Source organism: Dipodomys merriami, unplaced genomic scaffold, assembly GCF_024711535.1.
Source record: "Dipodomys merriami isolate MVZ:Mamm:240054 unplaced genomic scaffold, mDipMer1.0.p SCAF_2, whole genome shotgun sequence".
Classification (NCBI taxonomy): Eukaryota; Metazoa; Chordata; class Mammalia; order Rodentia; family Heteromyidae; genus Dipodomys; species Dipodomys merriami.
Window position 1 is genome coordinate 109073913 of NW_027203381.1, and position 11830 is coordinate 109085742.

Below are 11830 nucleotides of genomic sequence, written 5' to 3' on the forward strand. Positions count from 1 at the left end.
GAGGAGTTAGAAAGTCAGTATAGATCAATGAGTCCTGTACTTTGCTATTCTTATATATATTGGGTGATCTGATGATGTATTCAGCAACAATTGATGGCTAGGGTCATCTCTACCCTGGCTAACATGCTTTGAACCCTGACGGTGGGCCTGACCAAATACTTTGCATATGTTATGCCATTTCATCTTCCCAATGATATTTTTAGTTAAGTTCTGTTATTCTTCCCATTTTTACAGAAAACATTAAGACTTCAAAACCTAAATGTTACAGATGCCAGCTAGTAGTAATATTAGGAAGGTCAAAGATGAAATCTACACACCTTGAACACAAATCAATGAACACTCCTAGAACTTTCAAGCAGACTATTTGTTACCATTTGCCTTCTCCCTGTCACCATCTATCTATCTCTCTGTATCTGTATCTTTATGCAACTGGCCTCTCACCTCTAAATGCTTTACCACATAGTCCCTAAGAACAATAATATAGTTGTATTCAATGGAAATATGATTATACAATCCAAGTATGGTTTCAAAAATAGAAATGGAACTGGCTTTTACCTACAAATTCAGATGATTCTTCCTATTCATATTTCTAGCTTCTCCCGAACCTTTGTGACTGATGTCCAATCCTAGATTCCTCTAAAAGTGTCCATTACTAATCTAAAAAAAGTCTATTCCAATTTCAAGATTTATAAGTTGTTCTCAAATCTGAAGAGTAGTTATATCCTACTGAAGTGCTCCAATCCCAGATCAACATCGATTGTGCAGGTAGAAATGCCAATAGAGATTCAAGTTATTCAGCCAGTGTCAGCTCTATCTCCAGCCCTGTGGTAAAACCCAGAAACTGGGTGTTAGACACTAAGAAGACACAGATTAGCATGCAGTGATGAGCACTCTGACTGAGTACTGGGGAGGAAGGAACTGTCCTCCTTGGAGAAGACAGAAATGTCATGTTAGGAAATAAGCAGTCAAGCCTCAGTAATGAGCTACTTCCAAAAGAATAAGGCAAGATGGGCAATTCCATACCTGTTGAGCAGTTTAGAGTAGGTATATGTACTGCCCAAGTGTGTGGCATATAAAGACAAAATCTTGAGGAACAACAAGTTTTTTGTGAGAGATGAAATAAGAATGCATGGCTATCATTTAATGCAACAGAATGCCTCTTTCCTCAGAGTCCCCACCCTCCACCTTTTTCTGTTTATCTTGGGTATGTCCACTTTGCTTGATAACATTTCAGCAGTCTCTGCCAGTAACACAATAGAAGAAGGCAGTCCTCCCCAGGCACATGGACCCACAGCGTTTCAGGGAAGCCGCCTACCTGCTATCTTCCCAACGTCTGCTGTGAACTCCACAGACGCAGAATCTGGGAGAAATTAAATCTTAATCTGTTTTTTTCCACATGCTTATCTGAAAAGTGAAAGTTGTAATTATTGCCCCAAATAAAACTATTGGGAAAGTTACTTAGTTTGTAAACAAGTTCCAAAAGTCATTTTTGTTAAAACTTCCTGGTTTTGAAGTTGGGGAGAAGCAAAATGACCTTATAAGACCAAGAGTTTCTCTTTTTTTTGCATGCACAATCGAACATTCAATGTAATATGGCTACTATGCAGGGGCCCCAATAGCTTTCTTCTGAGGCAGTTTCTGGTATATTTTTTTTTTTGCTTTTTTGCTTTCATGTGTTAATATCATTAGGGGAAATTTCTCAAAAATAGATTGGATATGTTGGATAAAAATTGTTTCATGTGGGCTGGGGAGGTGGCTCAGTGGTAGAGTGCTTGCCTTACATGCATGAGGCCCTGGGTTCGATTCCTCAGCACCACATAAGCAGAAAAAAAAGCCGGAAGTGGTGCTGTGGCTCAAGTGGTAGAGTGCTAGCCTTGAGCTGAAGAGCTGAGGGACAGCGCCCAGGCCAGAGTTCAGGCCCCACGACCGGACCTCCCCCCAAAAAAATTGTTTCATGTATACCTGGTTCTTTTCAATAAGGAGCTCTTAATTTACAAATAAATATTTTGAATAAAGAGCACTGAAGTAGAAAAAAAAGACCAAAACAAAAAGAAATTTAGGTTTTTGTGGGAGAAAATATCATGACATAATGAATTTAGTGTTGTGGGCTTTTCCCAGCAATGGCTTGTCCAGAGAACTTTCATTGAATTTGAACTGAACAATATGTAATATAATCTTATCATTCACCAAGAGTTCAGGCTATGGATTATGCCTTTTAGAAGTGCATTTGTGAGCTTTAAGAAGATGTTATCTCTATTGCTCACATCTAAGTCAGCAGCAGGTCATGCCACAGTACTTTTTAAATGGTGGAATTCAAGAGGAAATCTTGACTTCAAAAGGAAATCCAATAATATTTACTCCTTCCTCATAGTAAAGAAATTGGCTTTGCTTTAAAATTCAGGTACTGAGATGTAACACTGGATCACTGTGTTCTGCAGAAAGCATGTGATAAGCTTTACACACGTAGACCTACATAGATTTTGTTTTAATCAGAAAACATGGAAGGACTTTTTAAAGAATGACTGAGGAATTAAACATTTCTTTTGAAGCATAATTACATGCAGAGAAGTCAACAGACTGCCCGAATACATATTTCAATTGCAACTGTTTGAAGATGAACATGCAAATTGTAAACTCCTGAATTATCTTGGTTATTCCCTCATCTTTCCTCTCAGTCTTTATTTCCAATAAAACCCACCTGCTCTGAGTCCTGTTCAGTCTTTATCTCTGCTTTCAAAGAGAACCAGCTAACTAACTTACTAAACAATCTTATCCAGTAAATTTATTTTAAGAGTAGCTTAGGGAAGACCTTCCCTACCACTATCCTGAAGACGATGCTTCTGATAGGGAGAAATTCAGACTAAGAAATGGAAGGAAAACCCTGGACAGATGCAGAACTCTTAGAAAAGCAGTCTCCCTTGGGACATCTTGTTTCCAATCACCTTCACCTGTCTACCAAAGGTTAAAAGGTAACTAAGAGTATTGTTATTCCAAAGATTATTCATGACCAGTCCACAAGTATATTAATCTTTGCCCCTTACCCTAATGACCTACACCCCAGAATAGCAGCTTCAGAATACAGAGAATTGGACCGTTGTGGTAAGAAAGCTAGATACTGCAGTTATCCATGAATTATTTTTAGTAAATGAAGTCATGTAGGAATCAACTTTGAATTCACTGTAATGATTATGCCTTTGGCAGGTACATGAGTTAAACAAACTCATGGGGAAGTATTGAAAGGAAATTATCTAAACTAAAATCATCTTAATTTTCAAAAATGTTATGACATTTCTCTTCCACCTCTTAAAATGACTGTAGAACTAGAATTTGTATAACTGGATTGTGCCTTTCAGTAGAAACAGATTTACTATTGCTTCATAACAACTAATTAATAGTTTCCAAATATTTGTATATTTCAGAATGAATAGTCAGAACTATTCTGTGATGACATTGGTTATGAAATAACAAAAATCTGTAGTATGGAGTTTCTTTGATATATGTGTGAAATGGTTGGTGCTAAGAATAAAAAGCTAAATAAGAAAATATAGATGTGTAAAATTGTGGGAGGATGGAACTCATCATGAATTATAAGAGATCCTTATAAGATGAAAAGTTAAAGAGATGAATGAATTGAATACCACTAAGTTGAAAACTTAAAATGATTAAGATGGGAAACTTTATATAAAAATTATCAGACCTATACAAGTAAACATATACAGGGTTGTATGAAAGCATACATAAATGTACTAATCAAAGCTTGGTATTTGTACAGGAGAATTCAAATGTTGTAATTTCTTAAAAAAAAAAAAAAGCACAGCCCAACAAAATGAGTATCATGAAACTGGCACTTGAAAGGTGTGGAGGAAAAGGGTAGATGAATGAAAAGAGGAGAGAAGAATACAATTATAAAAGTCGATGCAATGAAACAAAATTGAGAGGACAGATTGGGTAGGGAGGAACAGTGCGGAAAGGGGTGACATTGATTAAGACACATTGTATGTATAAACTGATTTGTTGAATGCTAACCTCTTTGTACAACTACTTAAAGATAATAAAAATAAAGCTGAAAACAGAAGACCTAGGAGCAGAAAAGTTCTGTGTTTTCACAATCTTCTCTTGAAAATGATCAGCAAAAAATAGTATGGCTCAAGTTGTAGAGCACCATGAGACCCTGAGTTCAAATCCCAGTATTACCAAAAGAAAATTTAAATTTACCTATGGCTACTCACCTGCTGTGAAATTTGTATATGTGTATACACACATATACAGTAACATGCATATATATACATATGCATATATACAAACCTAGGATATATCTTTCTCTGAACATATAGCTAACAGCATCTTTCCCAGTGAATAAGTACATCAAAACTGAAAAGGTATTTTGAAATTCTTTCTCATCCCCTCCAAAATGTGTACCTCAGAAAAGCAAAGTTCACAGAGTGCCTTAAGTTTACACCTCACTACCAGAGGAAGGATGATGGGTTATTTAATGAAAGATACTGGGTATTATTGTTTGGCAAATAAAGTGCATCAATTTGGCATAGATTTTTATCCAAGGTTAAGAGTTTAGTTCTTTTTAAAAATCATTTTAAGTAGTTGTACAAAGAATCCACTTATGAATACAATATATCTTGATCAGTGTCACCCTTCAACATTTTCACCCATCCTCCCCCAGCCCTCACTCTTCTTAATTTTGTAGAATATACATTGAATTCTTGACTACATTCTTCCCCTCCACCCCTCACTTCTCTTCTTTCATCTACCGCTCTCCCTCTGGCTCTAACCTACCCCTTTCTGTTACATATACACAGTGGAACTTTACTCATCTGTTAGGAAGAATGGTACTGTATCTTTTGTAAAGAAATGGAAAGAACTGGAAAATTTTTATGTTAAGTCTGGTGCAGAGAAACAAAAGTTGCATGTTTGCAACTCATATGTGGAAGCTAGAATTAGCTTATAAATAGGCTATGAATAGGTTATAAATAGGTTGAGAATTGGTTTTCATAGTGAATGGCAACTTTTTAAGTATTAGGTTTAGCACAGAGCCTGTCCTCAATAACTAAAAAGAAGTATGCTAGAGTAAAACTTACATTGACAGTATATAGTTCATGTGGTAGGCCAAAAAAAAGTATTGTGGAGTGAGTGGTCTGAGGATATCTTAAGCAAGACTCTGATCCACTTAGTCTTATTTAATCCACGTACATTTCTCAATATTGCTATGCATCGCAAATGATGCTTGTCAGTTGGTGGACTGTGGCTGTTGGTTGCCAGCACTGTAACTGTGGATGCTTCCTTCTCTGCCACTGCATACCTGCATAGTTGTACTGACTCCAGGATAGCTCCAATGCCCTGGGTAGGATGAATTTTTCTTATCTATGATCAGTAGTTTCCACTCAGGCACATAGCAGTTCACTTTATGGTTGGTCAAGTCAGGGGGGAAAAAAAAGCACAGACGTGAATGTAACTTCCATATTGATGGATGACTGACCTTCTGGTTGGTATAATGGTTAAAAGTTTATTGGACATGTTTTATAAATAAAACTATTCTCAGATCATTTATCTATTGATCTGTTTATTGCAGTTGATGGTTTCATCTATTTCATCCATTTTACATGAGACTTAACATTATACAGCATATGTTGACAAACTGCACCTTTCCCTAAAGTTTTAGAAATTCATCAGACCTATGTTTGAGTATTTAGAATAAAAGAAGAGCTGTATGACACAATCTCAACAAACTTTTTGAGAGTTTGAACCAATAAAGAATTACAAGTGATTAAAAGTTTTTAAAGAATGTAACACAGAATCAAAACCACCTGCCATTTTACTAAGCACACTAATCAGGCAATTCCTAGAAGAGAAAAGGAAAAAAATATGTTTATCTTCATACTTGTACTCAGATTGTACCTTTAAAGAATAGGAGTAAAATTTATGGACAGAATAGTATGCAAGCCAAATATATTTATTGGCAAATTAGATATATGTGTATATGTGTGTATATGGATATACATATATATATATATACATACACTATATAGATATATATCCATATACACACACACATACATATATATATATTTGTCTTTAAGAGAAGGTCCAATTATTAGAATGTTAAATGTGTACTTACTGAGCATTTATTTTGTCCAAGGCATGATGGTGAAAGGAGAAACATATCCTTACAATCTTTTATGACTAAAATTCTACAAAATGAACTAAAATCCAGAACAGTTTTAAGTCATGAAATGAATTCCTTTCAGAAAACAGCAAAGTTTATGTAAAAAAAATACTATTGGTAAGTATGATGTATTTCCTTGGTTTGGAAATTTCCAAACCACGATATTCTGCCCTGTCAAAAATATATTCATTGGGGATTTTTTTTAATATTATGCATTTCTTTTGAACTTAATCACATAGCTACATCTAGCTGGTTTCATTATTGAATAAAAGAAAAGGTGATTCCCCCACAGTGCTGGGGAGACCACATACTTGAATGATACTCCAACTTCTAGGTTAGGCTACAGTAACACCGAAACCAGAAACTTATGGGAGAAATGTCACTTTATCTGAGAGAGTAAAATCGGCCTTTAACAGGAAATAGCAAATTCATCTGTTTCTTTTTTTTTTTTTTAATCGATGTTGGACTATGACAAGTAATTTAAGGCTTAAAACACTCTTTAAGTCATACTCTTTATGTAGATCAAAACCAAATCCCCTGGGTCATACTTCCCTAAAGGAATCTCCCAATAACAGATAGGAACCTTTTCAGATGCATTCATTTGTAAGACCTGCATTGCCTCTGACCATATTTCTTGAAGGAATAAAGGAAAAACGTCAACTATATACTTCTTCAAAAATTAAAATGTAGTCTTACCTTTGTAAAACAGATTAACTCTTCTTTAATTTTCATCAATCATAAAATACCATTTTAAACACCTGGATCTTTTACTTAGATTGTCTAGGATATTAAGTCAAAAAAGATAAATCAGAACTCAAGCTCTAACATTAAACATTTTAGCATTTGGGAATTTGGAGAAGTGGCTTTGTTTTAAACAAGATGATATATGTGCATAAAATATTCACAACTGTAGAATTCAAAATACGATTTGAAAAAGTCTTCAAATATGTTTAAAGGTAACAATAACACCTTTTTAATTACCAATCTACCTATCTCAACAAATTATTTCCTAAGATTGAATGGGCTCTCCCCTTTCACAGGAAGTAAATAGTTTTGTGTTCAGATTTATACCCCATTGCTCCATGTTCATTACTGTATGTGCATATACAATCATTTCTCTCTCCCTCACCTCTCTTCTCCCCCCCCCCTTGCAGGTGGCACACACCAGGAAGGGGAAATCTGTGGTTTCAGTTCTTTCGTTCTCACCCTCTGAATGCTGGAGACTTGCTGGAGGCTGTATGCTGTTAATGCTAATCGTGATAGGGGTTTTTACCTCAGACTGACTCCTACATGTTAGCATTAACAGGGTATGATGCCTGTTACCAGCACTCACATGGAACAAAACTGCCTGGGGAGGATGACCAAGAAGCATGAGTCACTCACTGCTGGGCAAGCTTAGACTTCAGACTTTACCATGTGTTCATTTGCTCATTATACTCTGGTTACCAGGATGTTCCACCTTAAGTTTTAAGAATAAGGCCATATGATTTATCGGTAGTATCGTAAATACAGACATTTTCATATTCAAGCCCACACACTTATTTTTATCTTTCATAGAAAATGCATTTACATCACCTTTTAGGTTTGTTATGGACATTATAACTGCCCTTAAATACTTTTGATGACTAACTAGAATACAGGTTAAACACACCATAAAACAAATATATATATATATATATATATATATATATATATATATATATATATATAATAGCTTTCTTTGTAAATACACTGACTACTACTTTTCCCTTACATCGGGGATTATCTGGAAACTTTTTTTTTTTTAGATTTAGACAGTGCCATTTTCCCCCATGTAACTATTTCCTATTTAATAATATGCAATTTAAAATACTTTCATTTCTATCTTAAGAAAAAGCAAAATGACATTGTTTGTTTTAATGAAAAGTTGACCATTACCATGGCACATGACATTTTAGAGCTACCTGCCTGTATCTTCCTTACAAGAAACAAAGATTTAACTTAAAAATTTCATTTTTGACATTAAGTCCCAAATCTAGGTCCAAATTGAGTATCTCAGCCACATAACAATGACGACAGAAAATCCACATTTTCTGTTTTTTCATGCACTGAGTAATACTTTTTTTTCAGACTTTTTGACAATTAGCATTCATTGATAGTACAAGGAGTTTCATTGTGACAAATCCATAACTGCATAGCACTCTTTGAACAAGTTCACCCCTTCTATCACATTCCCATAACCCTCACTATTCAAACAGTACTTAGTGGGGTGCATTATACTATCTTCACATATATGCTATCCTACATATACATATGTAATGTTCTTTTGTGTGTAGGTGCGCAGGTCTTGGGGCATGAAGTTAGGATCTAGGTGCTATCCCTGAGCTTTTTTGAGCTACAGTTCCACTTCCAGATTTTTGGTAACTAATTAGTCTCACAGACTTTCCTACACAGGCTGGCTTTGAATCATCATCTTCAGCTCTCAACCTACTGAGTAGCTAGGATTACAGGCATGTGTAATAGTCTTTGATCCTATTCACTACCTAATACCCTCCTCTCCTCCTCCAACTCCTGTTTGTACCCACAAAAAATCCCTCACTTTACAATGTGTCCATTCTCATCATAATCACCATCATTTCAGGACTGTATTCCACATAAGTGAAAACAAGATATTTGGATTTGAGAGCTTGCCTTATCTGAATTAGTAAAAGGTTGCTGTAAGGCTTGAGATTCAGAATTATTTTGTAAATTGATAAAATGCTACATTAATGTTGTCATGAAATTAAATGAAGAAATACTTTTCCTATTTTGTTAGAAAAAATCGAGGACTTGATACTTTACTGAAGTATAAAGACTTGGATTTCTATGTAACCATTTTCCATAACAATCACAAATGCACAGCCACATGTAATCGTTAGCATGTTTAATGTATATTTTACTAATTCTGAATGTTTTGTACAACCGTTTACTCATGGTAACCAAGTAAATTTCATGAAGTGATATAGAATTTTTTTTGCTGTGGTCTTTTTTAATTTTCAAAGTACAGTTGTAATTTCAGAAAATATTTACACTAAAAGAAACCAATGGAAAAATTATAAGGACAGTGAAGGTAATCTTCTTGAATCATAGCATACTCTCGTGAGGGTGCTGCTTAACCTGTCATACCTTTCTGCTGAAGCTATGTGTGCTGCCAAAATAAATTTCTCCTTCTAATCCCTGCAGTGAACTTGCACCCAGGTATGAACATCACATTCAAGGCTGATTCTTTGGACTATTTAATCTGTGTGTTGTATCTTCAAAAGAAACTCCCTATTTCTCAAAACCTTTCTTGCTGCCTACAGCCACAGACTCACAGAATATTAGGATTAGAATTATCTTACTGCTGATCACAAAGGAGTTCTAAGGAAAGCTATTGCAACATCTCTTGTTTGCAGAGCATTTGGAACTCAGGCAACTTATTTGACCATTATGACCAGTGAAAGAATCTAGATATTTCACCAGAGGCACTGGATTTTTCTTTGAGGTCCAACTTTCCTAGGCTTTGTTTGCTGATCTCCTGATCTTAAGATGGGTTCCTCTTGACAACACATCCAGTCATTCCAAAAACTCTTGTAGTATGAGTAAGACTGGGTGTGTGTTTGGACTCAAAACAGGGTAACGTGTGTGTGTGTGTGTGTGTGTGTGTGTGTGTGTGTGTGTGTGTGTGTGTGTGTACATGTGCACTCATGCATTCACGTGTGTGTTTAAAGTGACAAGCTAAGAATGGTTAAACATAAGAGAGTTGTCTGGGGGTTTTGGAAAACGTAATAGCAACACATGATCCAATTTTGTACACACAAGACTGTACCCATAAGATTGAATTGACTGACACATTAAATTATTTACATCTTTTTAAAATTAATAATATCAAGACAACTGTCCCATATGTGACCATGTGGCAAATTAATTAAAAGTAGGAGAACTGATTTACAGAAGACATAAGATATTAGCCATTTCCTGCAAATACATCATGGCCAGCACCCCAAAGAAAGTGGGTAGCTTTTAGAGAAAAGAAAGTTTGAGAAAAATACTTAAAATCCATAAATGAAAGTACCGACCGACATGAAGAGCTAAAGAAAGAATATGCGCTTCTCTACTAACAAAGACTGGAAAACCTGCCCACTGGAGTTCAGCTTTCCACTTTGGGTTTCAAATTTTCCCACAGAAATAAGGATAAGGAAATAATGTTTACACAAGGACTCTTTTTCCCTATTACTGCTGTATTTCTAACAAATCTAGATGTTCAGGTATGCATGCTCACCTGTCAAACATATACTTGTAAATATTGGAAGATTCTGTAAATGTCATCACAACAATGTTTTCTTTGTCTTCAGTCATCCTTCCACCCTTCCCTGAAATGCTCAGGGATATCCCAGTTCAGGCATACTTAACTCACAGTATCATGATTTAATGCCTACCTGCACTGGAGGAAGTAATATCCGAAAGAACTGAACCAGTATCTTTCAAATTTCTGAGCCTCTCAAATGCCTACTAACTTGATCACCACATTATTATTCAAGTTCAATTCTAAAAACAGAAATGTGTTTTAATATAGTGAATACTGGGCCGGGCACTGGTGGCTTATGCCTGTCATCCTAGCTATTCATGGGTCTAAGATCCAGAGGATCGTAATTTGAAGCCAACCCAGGCAGAAAAGTCATGAGACTGCATCTCCAAAATAACCAGCAAAAAAGCAAAGCTGAAGGTGCAGTTCAAGGGGTAAGAACGCCAATCAAACAAGAAAGCCACATAACCGTGAGGTCCCCAGTTTCATCCCCAGTACTGCCAAAATAAAACAAATAATAACACCAGGTTAAAGGAGTGACTTTTGATCAATAAAAACTCATTATACCAAATAACTTAAAAATACCATATATAACTGGCAAGTAAGAGCAGTGATTCTTACCTAAGTAGCTGGTCCACATACAGTCTCCTAACAGGGATTTTGATCCTCTAGATCCTCTACTGGGGCTGACATTCCTTTCTTACTAGGAAGCCAGGTGATCTAGATTCTGGTGGTTCACAAACCACCTCTAGAAACAGTAGTTCGCATTCAATACTACTGCTGAGGTGGTAATTAGAACGTGCTCAGCAGAATTTCTACAACATACGTATCTGTGGGTAGACACTGTTCACTCTATGTAATGAGAAGCAGCTACACAGTAGACAAATGATAAGACATGTCCTGTCTTCACTTCTTTCATGATAGACTGCAATTAAACTCAGAATTTCAGCATCCTTCTCCTCTAAAAACATCCTGATCACCTCAACAAAATCCACCTGACTTCAATTCCTCCACTGAAATCAACTGGTGTTCTACAACCAGCTGCCACCAATCAGTGACTCTGTACTGTTGTCTAATAGATAGAAGGCCAAAGAGCTGGGTACTTGTTCCTGCATTGCAGAGTGAACTAAACAATGGCATGGTCACTATGTCATTGCTATACCATTTCCCCTCACACCTGGGTTGTCAAAACATCAACAACCATTATAACCAAATCCAGTGCACATACAGAATATCTTATCCTTCCTCAAACTCCAGAAGCTCAACAATTTCATCCTTTAACCTATGTGATGCATATCCATAGTAAAAGAACTCTAAGAAGGATTACACAAATTGAACTTTCTCCTCTG